This window comes from Panthera onca, chromosome A1 (assembly GCF_046562875.1).
Source record: "Panthera onca isolate mPanOnc1 chromosome A1, mPanOnc1 haplotype 2, whole genome shotgun sequence".
Classification (NCBI taxonomy): domain Eukaryota; kingdom Metazoa; phylum Chordata; class Mammalia; order Carnivora; family Felidae; genus Panthera; species Panthera onca.
In genome coordinates this window covers 218,763,342-218,776,255 of record NC_138339.1, presented here as the reverse complement: position 1 = coordinate 218,776,255, position 12,914 = coordinate 218,763,342, and the positions used below count along the sequence as shown (strand labels likewise).

General features: G+C 37.6%; 1 protein-coding gene across 11 annotated transcripts in view; it reads left to right on the top strand.

Moving 5' to 3' along the window:
- Positions 1-12,914, top strand: part of CAB39L (calcium binding protein 39 like) — a 130,506-nt gene that overhangs the window by 5,422 nt on the left and 112,170 nt on the right. For 4 of the 11 annotated variants that reach the window (XM_078433915.2, XM_078433880.2, XM_078433886.2 and 1 more), the window contains exons 2-3: positions 5,029-5,177; positions 6,074-6,147. The gene's annotated coding sequence lies outside the window, so the exon portion shown is untranslated. The remainder of the gene's footprint in view (positions 1-5,028; positions 5,178-6,073; positions 6,148-12,914) is intronic. The other 7 variants (XM_078433916.2, XM_078433887.2, XM_078433913.2 and 4 more) reach the window with 3 other exon arrangements.

Sequence of the window (12,914 nt, the reverse complement as noted above, 5' to 3'; positions counted from 1 at the left end):
AAAGGTGTTTAATGATACAGGGTACTTAATGATGTTGGAGAAAAGTCACCATTTTGTGTTAAATGAGAAAAGTATAGAATAGTAATTGAGGAAATGAAATGAGATACCACTATGCAGCCCATATAGAATGGCCAAAAAAAAAAGGAAGGAAGGAAAAAAAATAGCAAGTGCTGGCAAGGATGCAAGGCAACAGGATTCAAATCTTGCTGGTGGGACTGCAAATACCAGTCATTTGGAAGACAGTTTGGCAGTTTTTAGAAAATCAAACATGCCTTTATTATGAGACCTGGCAATCTCACTTCTAGGTTGAAGTCATCTAATTTCTGAGTTCTTTTTATTTTTGATTTGTTGGGTTCTTTCAAAGGTGTCATCTTTTCCTTAATGTAATGTTATATGGCTCATTTTTATTATTTTTTTTTCTTATAACAGTATGTATTTATAGCATAGTCAGTTTCCCTGTGTATTTATGTTATCCTGCACTAGGAAGAGGTTTGTTTCTGTATTACATTGCAAGGGTGTACTACTGCAGTTTTAAAAAACCCATTCCCCAATTAAGAGACATCTGGGTTATTTCCAGTGTTTAGTGATTACAAATACAACTGTTATAAATATCTGCAGAGAAGTGATTTTAGGTTTCATTTCACTTTTCTTGAGAAAAGCATAGAAGAGTTCTTGGGGAAATGCAAATTAAAATCATAATGAGATGCCATTACATACTCCATATAATGGCTAAAAACTAAAATGCACACATTTTCTATAAGTATTTGTATGTACAGATACTCAAAATGTATAAAACATGAAAAGTTACCAATAACACCAAAAATATCAGATGTATTAGTAAATATATGGGCTCAACTTAATGAAAAAGGTTTTCGGATTTGTGTATACAAAAGGTAGAGCTATACAAGTTATTAATAATAAAGGGAATTAATAAATGAAGAATTTAAAAAAACAATAATCAAGGGAAGACCAAAGATACATCAGATAAATGCAAATTTTAAAACAGGGTTTTCATCTTGGTATCAGACAAGGCAGGATTTAATTCAAAAAGCATTAAAATAAAGGATATTGTCCAAGTTAAGGGCTACATTCACAATTAAGATTTTTTTTAAATGCCTATTTATCAAATAATACATCAACAGCTTTTATGAAGTATAAACTATAAGAGATGTAAGGAGAATTAGAAATCTGCTAATACAGGACTTTCACACACCTTTCTAGTACCACTAAGTATACTGTAGGGTAAATCTCCTAGATTTATATCAAAGTTTGAGTCCACTAATGGAGAATACATCTTTTCAAGTGCACAGGAGACAGTTTAAAAAAATGTGCTATATTAGACCACAAAGAAAACCTCAGTCCCCCCCCCCCCCAAAAAGTCAAACTTTTGATCACATGCAATAAAACTGGAAGATAATTTTTAAAATAAAAAATAACACGTGACTAAAGGTGTCTGTAGGACTATGGTAACTTTCTAAATCCAGATCTCACCATACATTCTTTACAAACCATACAGATCTATAAAGAGAGCAAATAAAACCACCACCATCCTTGCCTAACTAATTTCAAATTATGGGTATGTACGGAAGTAAATGCTGAAATACAGCAGAGTGAGCTCTGGCACCCATGCTGAAGTGGTAAATGAGGTTGACACTGTTGAGAACAGGAGAAGGAAGCAAGATCTAGAATCAGTAGAATGCAGATAAAATAACTCCAGAAAGTGAAAGCCCTACCCTAAAGAAGGAAATACTAACAAATTTGAGACCTGTTGGATAAAAGGAAGGGACTTGAAAGCTCATGGGACCAAAGAGGCAGTCTGAGAAAGGTATTGCTTTTGAGATAAGAGGAGAGTTGGAAGGGACACTATATACCTGGAGACCTGGTGGTAAGAGTAAGAAAAGATAGTAGAAATTAGGGATCTTGATGAAAAAGAAGATACATCAACCACTCTCACCCAAAAAGGAATCATTGATTTTAAAAAACTGTACTTTATCAAACCAACAGAAGGTGCTGTTGAACTAGAAAATCTAGTAATTTTTCTGAATCCCTCACTCCTGTCTATATGCTATTGTTAATCTGGTTTAGGAAAATTAGAACATTTCAAAATGAAAAGATACTGGCACATAACATCCATATAAAGTTATTATAAGTAGAAAACATAAATTTTGAGTCAGAATATTTCAGCTGATGAAAAGTCTCTCCCAAAATATTCAACTATAAGAGCTAAAGAAAACCACAGCACAATACTCCTACCTGAATTAAATATCCACGGATAAGCATTTGCAGAGATAAAGTTCAAATACAAATTCAGAACCCCAAAACAAATGGACAAAAAGAGGAAGATGTGAAAAGTGAACTTTGCTGATGTGAAATTTGCTGAACTGAGGAAATAAAATGAAGAAAAATCATCTTTTAAAATGAAGCTAGGGGCGCCTGGGTGGCTCAGTCGGTTAAGCGGCCGACTTCGGCTCAGGTCATGATCTCGCGGTCCGCGAGTTCGAGCCCCGCGTCGGGCTCTGGGCTGATGGCTCAGAGCCTGGAGCCTGCTTCCGATTCTGTGTCTCCCTCTCTCTCTGCCCCTCCCCCATTCATGCTCTGTCTCTCTCTGTCCCAAAAATAAATAAACGTTAAAAAAAAAATTTTTTTTTTAAATAAAAAAATAAATAAAATGAAGCTAAAGTCCAAGATACCTAAGGGAGAATAGAGTTCCTGAATGTAAGAGGTATTGAGGAAAGACTTGAAGATAGCCAGAAGAAGGAAAATTAAATGAAGAAAGAGAAAGAGCAAATGATACAGACAATATGTAAAAATTAGAGTTCTTAGGAAGAGAAGAGCAATAGCAGAACTAATATTTAAACTTCAATCCATGAAAACATTCTGGAATGAACAGAAGACTCAAATTGAAAAGGCTCATTGTGTACTGAAAAAATTGATCTAGAATGGTCAACTCCAAAGCATATCCTAGTAAAACTATTGGACATTCAAGTAGTGAAAAATTCCTATAGGCTTCCAGGTAGACAGAAGACATTAGGAACAAATTTCTCAAGAGCAAGATACAAAGCAGAACAGGCACAGATTGTTAAAGTCTATGAAATTGTAAGACGGGGATTTTATAACTATGACTCCATCCCAGAAAAAGTGAAAACCATGATAAATTCCATACACTAAAAAAAAGTTACATGATGAAAAGTATCATAAGCAATGTAAAAAGACCAGTGACAAGGTAGGAAGAAATAATTAAATTTACATCACAAAGAGCTGATCTCCTAGCTAATCTCTTCTAATAACCTAGAAGTCAGAGCAAATGACTGGCAACCCAATAGAAAATTGGGCCGAAGATATGAGAGGTCACAGAAAAAGAAATGCAGCTGACAAACACACAAAAGATATTTAACTTCAGTCATACTAAGAGAAATATAAATAAAAGCTATACTAAGGGGTGCCTGGGTGGCTTAGTTGGTTAAGCGTCTGACTCTTGATTTCAACTCAGGTCATGATCTCATGCTCAGGCCCCAGGTCTGGCTCCTCTCCGAGCTTGGAGCCTATTTAAGGTTCTCTCTCTCCCTCTCTCTCTGCCCCTCCCCTGCTCGTGCGTCTCCCCCCCCCCCCCCACAAAGCTATACTAAAAATTATAGCTACACTCAAGCCTTTCTCACCAAAATCCAAAGTTATATAATATGTTCTGTGGATTGTGGGGAAACAGGCACTTTGATGAATTGCTGGTAGGGATACAAAAGCACAAATCTTGGGAGGGAATTTGGCAGTATCCAACCCGTGTGTATAATATACATATATTATATGTATACTAAATTACACGTGCATTTACTTTTTGACCCGGGCACCTAACTTCTAGGAATCTGTTCTAAAGACACAGTGACATAAAATATAAACTGGCATTTGTATGAAGTTACTCACAGCAGCGTTACTTGTATTAGCAAAAGATTAGAAACAACCAAAATGCCTGTTAATAGGGGACTAGGTAACTAAAGTACATTCAATAGTGGAATAATCTCCATTCCCCTTCCAAGTTGCTGTTTTCTCCAGAAGTCATAAAAGAGAGTGTAGAAAGTCTACATGTACCAACATTGAATGATCTGCAGAATATATTATGAAGTAGAAAAAACCCCAAAGGCATGAAACAATATATAATCTATAGGTAGAAGGAGGGAATGTGAAAGGTGCCAACAGCGGACGAGAGATTTCTCTGTTACTTATTTATATAGTTTTGACCTTTGAATCATGTATGTTTACATATTCAAAAATTAAATTAAAAAAGTAGAACTGAAGGCACCTGGATGGGTCAGTTAGTAAGTGTCTGACTTCAGCTAAGGTCATGATTTCATGGCTCGTGAGAGAGCCCTGAGTCCGGTTCTGTGCTATCAGCTCAGAGCCTGGAGCCTGGTTTGGATTCTGTCTCCCTCTCTCTGCCCCCCCCCCCCCCCCCGTCTCTCTCTCTCTCTCTCTGTCTCTCAAAAATAAACATTAAGAAAAAAAGAACTAAAAGAAAAATTTAAGAAGGAATGGAAATAAATTTACATAACTGTATAGCATTTTGGTGTCATAACCATACAAGAAAAGGAACAATTTCTAGTGACTTTAGGACCTAGATTTAGCATTTTTATTGTTATATTGTTATTTTTAAAGTATTTTATGTATATTATTGGGCAAAATAGATGTAAAATATCGATAATTGTTGAACAAAACCACAGAAGTTCGTTAAGGCTGTAAATTAAGAAAATGTAGTCTCAAAATTTCTTTGACAGATTGAGCAAAATGGAAGCGAAATACAAAAAAACACAGGACAGCTACATAACAGAGTACATGTTATATGGCACTGTGTCAGACACTATATATATATGATTTGACTCTTGCGTATACCTATGGAGAATCATGATATTTTATTCCTAAAAGGTTCAGAGAGGTTACATAATTTGCTTCAGATTAGACAGTTACAGAGTGGGAGGTTGAGATTTAAACCCAGATCAATGTGATTCCAAAGCCTGTGCTTTTTCTACTACATTATTGCAGGATTTCAAATATTGAGAAGAAAGAACATCAGGAGCTAAATGTTCTATTTAAACCAGTAGTTGCTGCTCAGAAAATACATTAATATGCAGACCCTAAGTCAGTGGTTTATATGTTCTTCATGCAAGAGCAATGCACTAAAGGAGAGAAGTGTAAGTTTTCTCTTATTTCTGATGGGGAAATGTAAACACACATACACATATATCCTTATATTGATGTCGAAGATAAAAATTTTGTGAAAGTTGCCATCAATGACTGAAGTTAATAAAAGATGCAAACGAAAAGTGTGGGAAGTAGGAAAGAAAAACTCTAGTAGGCATGGATTTTTATGATGCTGTTAAAAGCAAAAAAAACCCTGTGCTCGCTTCGGCAGCACATATACTAAAAGCAAAAAAACCCTTCAAAGCTTCTCTTTGTGATACTTAAAAGCTCTTTTAAGCTTTGCACAGCCTTTTTATAAAAATTGGCCTCTAGGGGCAACTGGGTGACTCAGTCAGTTAAGCGTCTGACTCTTGATTTTGGCTCAGGTCATGATCTCGTGGTCATGAGATTGAGACCAGTGTCAGTCTCCGCGCTGGACCCTGCAGGCATGGAGCCTGCTTAGGATTTCTCTCTCTCCTTTTTGTCTGCCCCTCCCCCCACTTGTATGCACATGTGTGCATTCTCTCTCAAAATAAATAAATAAAAACATTTCTAAAAATTGGCCTTTGAGATACTAGCTTAAGTAAGTTATGTTTCCTGTGGAAGATGAGGGCTAATGGATATATTTTGGGGGTGCTAGGGCTCCCCTTCTCTAAGCCACCCCCTCATACCACTACTGGTTTCCCCTGATGATAAAATATTTTCTCTTAGTTCAATGCTACTTTCTAAAAGTTCTGGCACTTGAAGTAATTGGGGTAGAGGGATTTTCCTGTTTTAATTGGTTTATCTATATATGATTATGGTGGGAATTTAATTTGTAATTCTATATACCTGATAACAGTAAGAAAATATATTGGATTTGCTATAAAAGTTTAAAAGTTAATTTTGAAGCTTTTCTTTTTGTCAGAAGCTGTGTTGATCAGTGACTTTGGTGAAGACAGAAAGTTGAAACCGATTTGCAGATGATATACAACTTCTAAGGTAAGCTAATATAATGACTCAGTCAAGAGTATAAATGTTCGTCACATACTTGAAGATTACAGTAACACACTAAAATAAAACTATACAGGAATATATATATATATATATATATATATATATATATATATAATATAAATTTCACAAAGCAATTATAGAAATATTAAATAGATTTCCCCTTTTGGCAGTATGATAGACAAGAGTTCTTGAATTCGGCCCCCCCACCAAAGATGAAAAACACTAGATTTAATATTTAAAAAACCTTCATTATGAGTGGATGAACCTATAAGAAAATAAGGGAAACTTTTTGTGGCTTGAAACAGAAGAAGTACATCCTGTGAGGTAAGCAAGTGCTGAAGTCACTGAATACTCTGGGGATATGCATGGGTTTCTGTTGGTATAGAAAGTTGTGTATGAAGAGGGATGGGGACAGGGAAAAATTCCTTGGGTTCTGCAGAGTGTAGGGGGCCTGATCAGACACCATCTTGGAGAGGCATAGAGTTCTGGGTGGAGTTAAAAATCTCTCCTACTGGGGCACCTGGCCGGCTCAGTTGGTAGAGCATGCAACTCTTGATCTTAGGGTTGTGAGTTTAAGCCCCACGGTGGGTGTAGAGATTACTGAAATAAAATAAATAAACTTTGAAAAAATCAAATCAAATCTCTCCTACTACTTCCTGGTTACCCGCTCACATTCACTTGGATTTGAGGCCTTACTTTCTACTATTTTCATGGTCCCTAAATACTTATTTTCACGGTCTCCCACAAATGGAGAATTTTAATTTGAAATGGACGTTGGTCTCTAACACTTTTCAGTACCTGACAGAAACAATGAAAAATCTTCCACAGAGGGAGTTATAAATGTTCTTGACAAACATTTGTTTGTCAGAGTATCATTATTAAAATTCTAACAAATAAGCTCTTACACATTTTTTTTTTTTAAGTTTATTTATTTTTGAGACAGAGAGAGACAGAGCATGAACGGGGGAGGGGCAGAGAGAGAGGGAGACACAGAATCGGAAACAGGCTCCAGGCTCCGAGCCATCAGCCCAGAGCCCGACGCGGGGCTCGAACTCACGGACCACGAGATTGTGACTTGAGCTGAAGTCAGATGCCCAACTGACTGAGACACCCAGGCGCCCCAGTCTTACACATTTTTTAAAATCACAAAACATGAAGGGAGAAAATCAAAATTCCATGAGCAAAGAGCAGAAACCACAAACAACCAAACAAATCTACACAGATTTTTGCTATTAGGAATATCCAAGGGGCACTTGGGTGACTCAGTCAGTTAAACATCGGACTCTTGATTTTCACTCAGGTCATGATTTCACAGTCATGAGAAACTGAACATGGAGCTGGCTTAAGATTCTGTCTTGGGCTCCTGGGTTGCTCTGTCGGTTAAGCATCCGACCTCGGCTCAGGTCATGATCTCACCATTTGTGAGTTTGAGCCCCATGTCAGGCTCAGAGCCTGGAGCCTGCCTCAGATTCTGTGTCTCCCTCTCTCTCTGCTCCTGACCCACTCATTCTCTGTCTGTCTCTCAAAAAAAAATAAACATTTAAAAAATTTTTTAAAGATTCTCTCTACCCCCTGCCTCTCTTGCATGTGCGTGCTCCCTCAAAAAAGAAATACCCAATACATAAAATAAATATTTAATATTTAATACGTAAAGGAGGGATGCTAAAACATAAAGAGTAATAGAATTAAAAAAAATTTTTTTTAATGTTTATTTTTGAAGGAGAGAGAGACAGCATGAGTGGGGGAGGGACAGAGAGAGAGGGAGACACAGAATCCGAAGCAGGCTCTGGCACAGAGCCTGATGCGGGGCTCAAACTCACGAACTGTGAGATCATGACCTGGGCCGAAGTTGGATGCTTAACCGACTGAGCCACCCAGGTGCCCCAAAGAGTAATAGAATTTAAAAGTGACCAGGCATATTAAAATAAGAGACAATTAGAATATCTGAAATGAAGGGCACCTGGGTGGTTCAATTGGTTAGGCTCCTGACTCTTTAAAAAAATTTTTTTATGTTTATTTTTGAGACAGGGAGAGACAGAGCATGAGCAGAGGAGGGTAGAGAGAGAGAGACACACACACACACACACACACACACACACACACACACACACACAGAATCTGAAGAAGGCTCCAGGCTCTGAGCTGTCAGCACAGAGCCTGACGCAGGGATTGAACTCACAAGCTCTGAGATCATGACCTGAGCTGAAGTTGGACACCCAACCAACTGAGCCACCCAGGTGCCCCAGGTGCCTGATTCTTGTTTTCAGCTCAGGCCATGACTCACGGTTCGTGGGCTTATGCCCCACATTGGGCTCCGTGCTGACAGTGCAGAGCCTGCTTGGGATTCTCTGTCTCCCTCTGTCTCTCTGCCCCCTCCACTGCTCACTCTCAAAATAAATAAACTTAAAAGAATATCAGAAATGAACAGTATAATAACAGAATTTAAAGATTAAATGGTATGTTAAATCAGCATATGAGGCACAGTTAGAAAGAAACTGCATGGAAGACCATACACAGAGAAAAAAGTTATAGAAAATGAAAGATTGTAAGGTGATCTAATCAAAAGTTCCAGAAAGAAAACATGAAAGGTTACAAGGAACATTAAAAATATTCTTTTTATCCCTGTATTTATCAACAGAAACAGAATTAATTTGGGTAGGAAAAATTTGTCAAAATGATTTTTTTAATGAAATATCCAAGGCTCTCTTTCCCCTTAATTGAATCAAAGATGTTGCTATCTTAGAAATACCATTTGCATCTAATTTGCTAAGTAGCTGAGAAAGAAAGTACATTTTAAGATATAAGAGAAAATAGACACTGGGCCACCTGCTCCCCATAGGTCTCGGCTCCCAGAGCTGGGCCAGACCTTGTGGCCATGGGGCTTCTCTCTCCTTTCTCCCCAGCAGAGACCAGTGACTTGAGAGCACTTTCTAAAACTTCCCGTCTCTCAGTGTGAAATGGAACCTCTGACACTCAGGTGTGGCATCAACAAAGTCAAATATAGCAGCACCAGTCAGAAATAACAGGAATACCTCTGTACTCTTCTTAACACAGGAAAAGACAAAAGAAAGAGAGGAGATGTGTTCATAAGAACAGACCCATGTGCTATGAAGAAAGAAAAGTATGCCAGAGAAATGAGGGAAATGATTGGCATTTCAGTTATTTTTCCTCTCCTTTACTGGAGAACCTGATTGGCTTTCATTCATTCCTCAACTACAAAGAATTCTCACAAGTGTCTCAAAGAAGCTTCTAGAAACCCAGAGGAGTCCAAACCGTTAGATTTCTGCTAGCATTTGTTGCTAGAAATGCTAGCTGGTTTGTGGTACTAAGAGGATCATGAAAGAATATGATAGTTAACAGGGTGTGGAGCCAATGCAGACTAACATCAAGCAATTCTGTAAAGGAGGCAGCTATAACTAAGGGAATTATTGAGTGATAACTATTATAAATGGAAAATGAAAAAATTTGTTAGACAATAGCAGCACCATTCAGTCCTGCCAGTCACCCAGCAAAAACATTCAGCCCACTTAGCAGTTGTGTGATATCACAGGATAAATTCCATGTATTTGCTATGAAAAGAAAAAAGACAAAATATATCCAAAATATGAAGAGTTGTGAGGATATCATTTGATAAAAATGTACGATTAGCAATATTGAGCAGATATGAACCTAGAATTAATGAACAACAATGAAAATAAAAAAGTCTAAATAAAGAACTTTGTGGGAGGCAAAGAATTCCTTTTTGTTGTCAGAGGAATGGTTAGTAAAAATAACTTTTAAACCAATATTTATGTCAAAATTCTTGATGATTCTTGATTGTGGGTGTTAGCCAGAAATGAATTAAAACTATTCATAAACTCATTTATTCAGAAAACATCTTTTGTGGTGCACGTATCTTCACAAAATAAGCTCTTCTGGTGAGGTGTTTTTAAGTATAAAAGATCAAAATTACAGTAATTTTGAAATCACAATTAACCAAATGTTGTTTCAAACCTAATGCTGTACCAAAGAGCGGATATTAGTAAAAATGCGGTAGGATTTGAACCCCGCTGATACCACTGACAAGTTGGCATCTAAGTCAAGCTTGCTATTTATTTTATTTATTTATTTATTTATTTATTTATTTACTTACTTATTTAGAGAGGATGCATACGAATGAGGAGCAGAGAGAGAGAATCCCACGGGGGGCAGAGAGCGAGAGAGAGACAGAGAGAGGGAGAGAGAGAGAGAGAGAGAGAGGGAGAGAGAGGGAGGAAGGGAGGGAGAGAGAGAGCGAGCGAGCTAGCTAGCCAGAAGCCGGGCTCACTCGGGAAGGGGGGAGGGGGGGCTCGTGCTGTTACCGAAAGAGGGACTGGAGCTCACAGAGGTGGATTCCGACTCGTGCTCAGCCAATATGGGACTTGAACTCACCAACTGTGAGATCACGACCTGAGCCAAAGTCAGATGCTTAACAGCTGAGTCTACCCAGGCGCCCTAAGTCAAGATTTTAACTTTCAGTTTCAATTTCCTTATCTGAATCTGCTATAGTAAAACCATTCACTTTGTATTTCTTATCTTTAAAGTGGAGCTACTAGAATCATATTTCCTTTATGTTCTTTTCAAGGCTTTTATAGAGAACATATATATGAACGCTCTTTGATATTATAAAATGCTGTATAAATAATGATGAGTGTTAAATATTTAGATGTTGTTTAAATTTGTATCCACTTAAAAACAACTTTGCAAATACTTTGAGGTAAGCCATTTAATTTCTGGAATTTAGGAATATAAACTCAAAAAGTATAGTTGTAATCACTAATTTATGTATCTTGATTGTGCTTTTTACTTAACTTTTGTGGCAGACTATTGACGGTCTATGCAAAAGTCATACCAAACCTCATATTTTCATGCCTTCTTCCCATGATTGAAGCTGCAAATGCCAGATGCTCATTTTTTTCTAGGTTCCTTTGCTCTTAGGGGTAGTCATTTTAGCCTTTTCAGACCAGTGATTTGTAGAAATTTTTTGGAAGATATCCTGAATGTATTTGTCCTCCTACATTTTTGATTCTGTATTGAAATGGAGAAACTGTCAATCTTTCGGTAGTTGGCATAAGAATGGCTTTTGTAGAAAACACTGGATTTGTTTGGAAGAAATGCCTTGATAATTCATTTGTGATGAATGTTGAGTCCACAAGGGGCTTGTCAACTGTCAGAAGATGATTGTTAAATTGCCTTAAGTGTGTCCTGTCAATTGGAAGTGACTGTTTTGTTGGTGTCTAGGATGAGTTATGTATATAGATTTGGAAGTAGACCCTGGGACAGAAATAATGAAAATAAAAATTTGAAGGGCACAGGGAAAATCCAGCAAGAAGGGAATAAGAACTCTGGAGAGATATTAGATGGGACTTTCTATATGAAATACTGTGTGTTATGTAACAGTGACTCTAACCCTGACCCCACAAATAAAAACTTCTGAAACAGGAAATCCTTGGTGTACCTGGATATGGGGCCAAAACATGTTTGACCAAGTGTGCGGTGAACAGCTAATATCTGGGTTTTCTCTGCCATCGAGGGGATCTCTCTAAATGCCTCACTATTTATCTTCACTTTTTCCCTTACCACTGGCTTTTTTTCTCATTAGGGTATTTCAGTTTTACCTCTCTACAGGTTTCTTCCTGACAACAAATGTATGCACCTAAAAAACCAACAACCTTCCCTGCTCACCATTCCATCTCAAAACCTTATCCCTATATGTTTCCCTTTTTCTATTCTTTTTTACATTTTATTTATTTTTATTTTTAATGTTTATTTTTGAGAGAGAGACAGAACCTAAGTGGGGGAGGGACAGAGAGAGAGGGAGACACAGAATCCTAATCAGGCTTCAGGGTCCAAGCTGTCAGCATAGAGCCCTATGCGGGGCTCGAACTCAACGAAGCTTGATATCATGACTTGAACTAAAGTCAGAAGCTTAACTGACTGAGCCACCCAGGCACCCTCTCCCTATGTTTCCCTCTTAGCCATGTTTTTTTTTTTTTTTTTCTCTCTCTCTCTTTCCTAGCTCTCTTTCCCTTTTCCTTTTATTTCTTCTTTCATTCCAGTCTTCAGATTTTTGCTAAAACATTTCCCCTTGCTGGAAATAATCTCCCCCCTCCTTTTTATTTTTTTTAAGTTTATTTCTTTATTTTGAGAGAGACAGAGAAAGTGTGAGCTGGGGAGGGGCAGAGGGAAGAAGAATCTCAAGCAGGCCCTGAGCTGACAATGGGGCTTGAACTCTCGAAACTGAGATCATGACCTGAGCTGAAATCATGAGTCACATGCTCAATGGACTGAGGCACCCAGGCACCTGCCTCCTTTCTATCTTACTATCCAAACCCTAGTAATTTTTCAAAGTGCCTCTAAATTCCCATTTCTTGCATTAACTCTTTACCTTTTCTCACTAGGTATGATCTATATTTTATCCTATGATTCTTGATCCCTTGATTATTTCCTCTTCCTTTTACATTTTCTTTAGTCTTTATATTTTGGTGCAATTATTTCATACAGATGACTATGTTTCGCCACCCCTTTCCCCCCAAATTGTAAGCTCCTTGAAGGCAGGTCCTTTGTCACAGACTTCTTTTGAATTCTTTAGAGAACTTGGTACTACAGTAGGCTTATAAAAATACCAATAAAGAGTTGTTAAATTTAATCAAGTAGTGGAGGATTAGGCTATAATGTGTAGTTACTTTGAAAACCAGTTGTGTGTCTAAGTCCTTAGACTTATTGATAACATT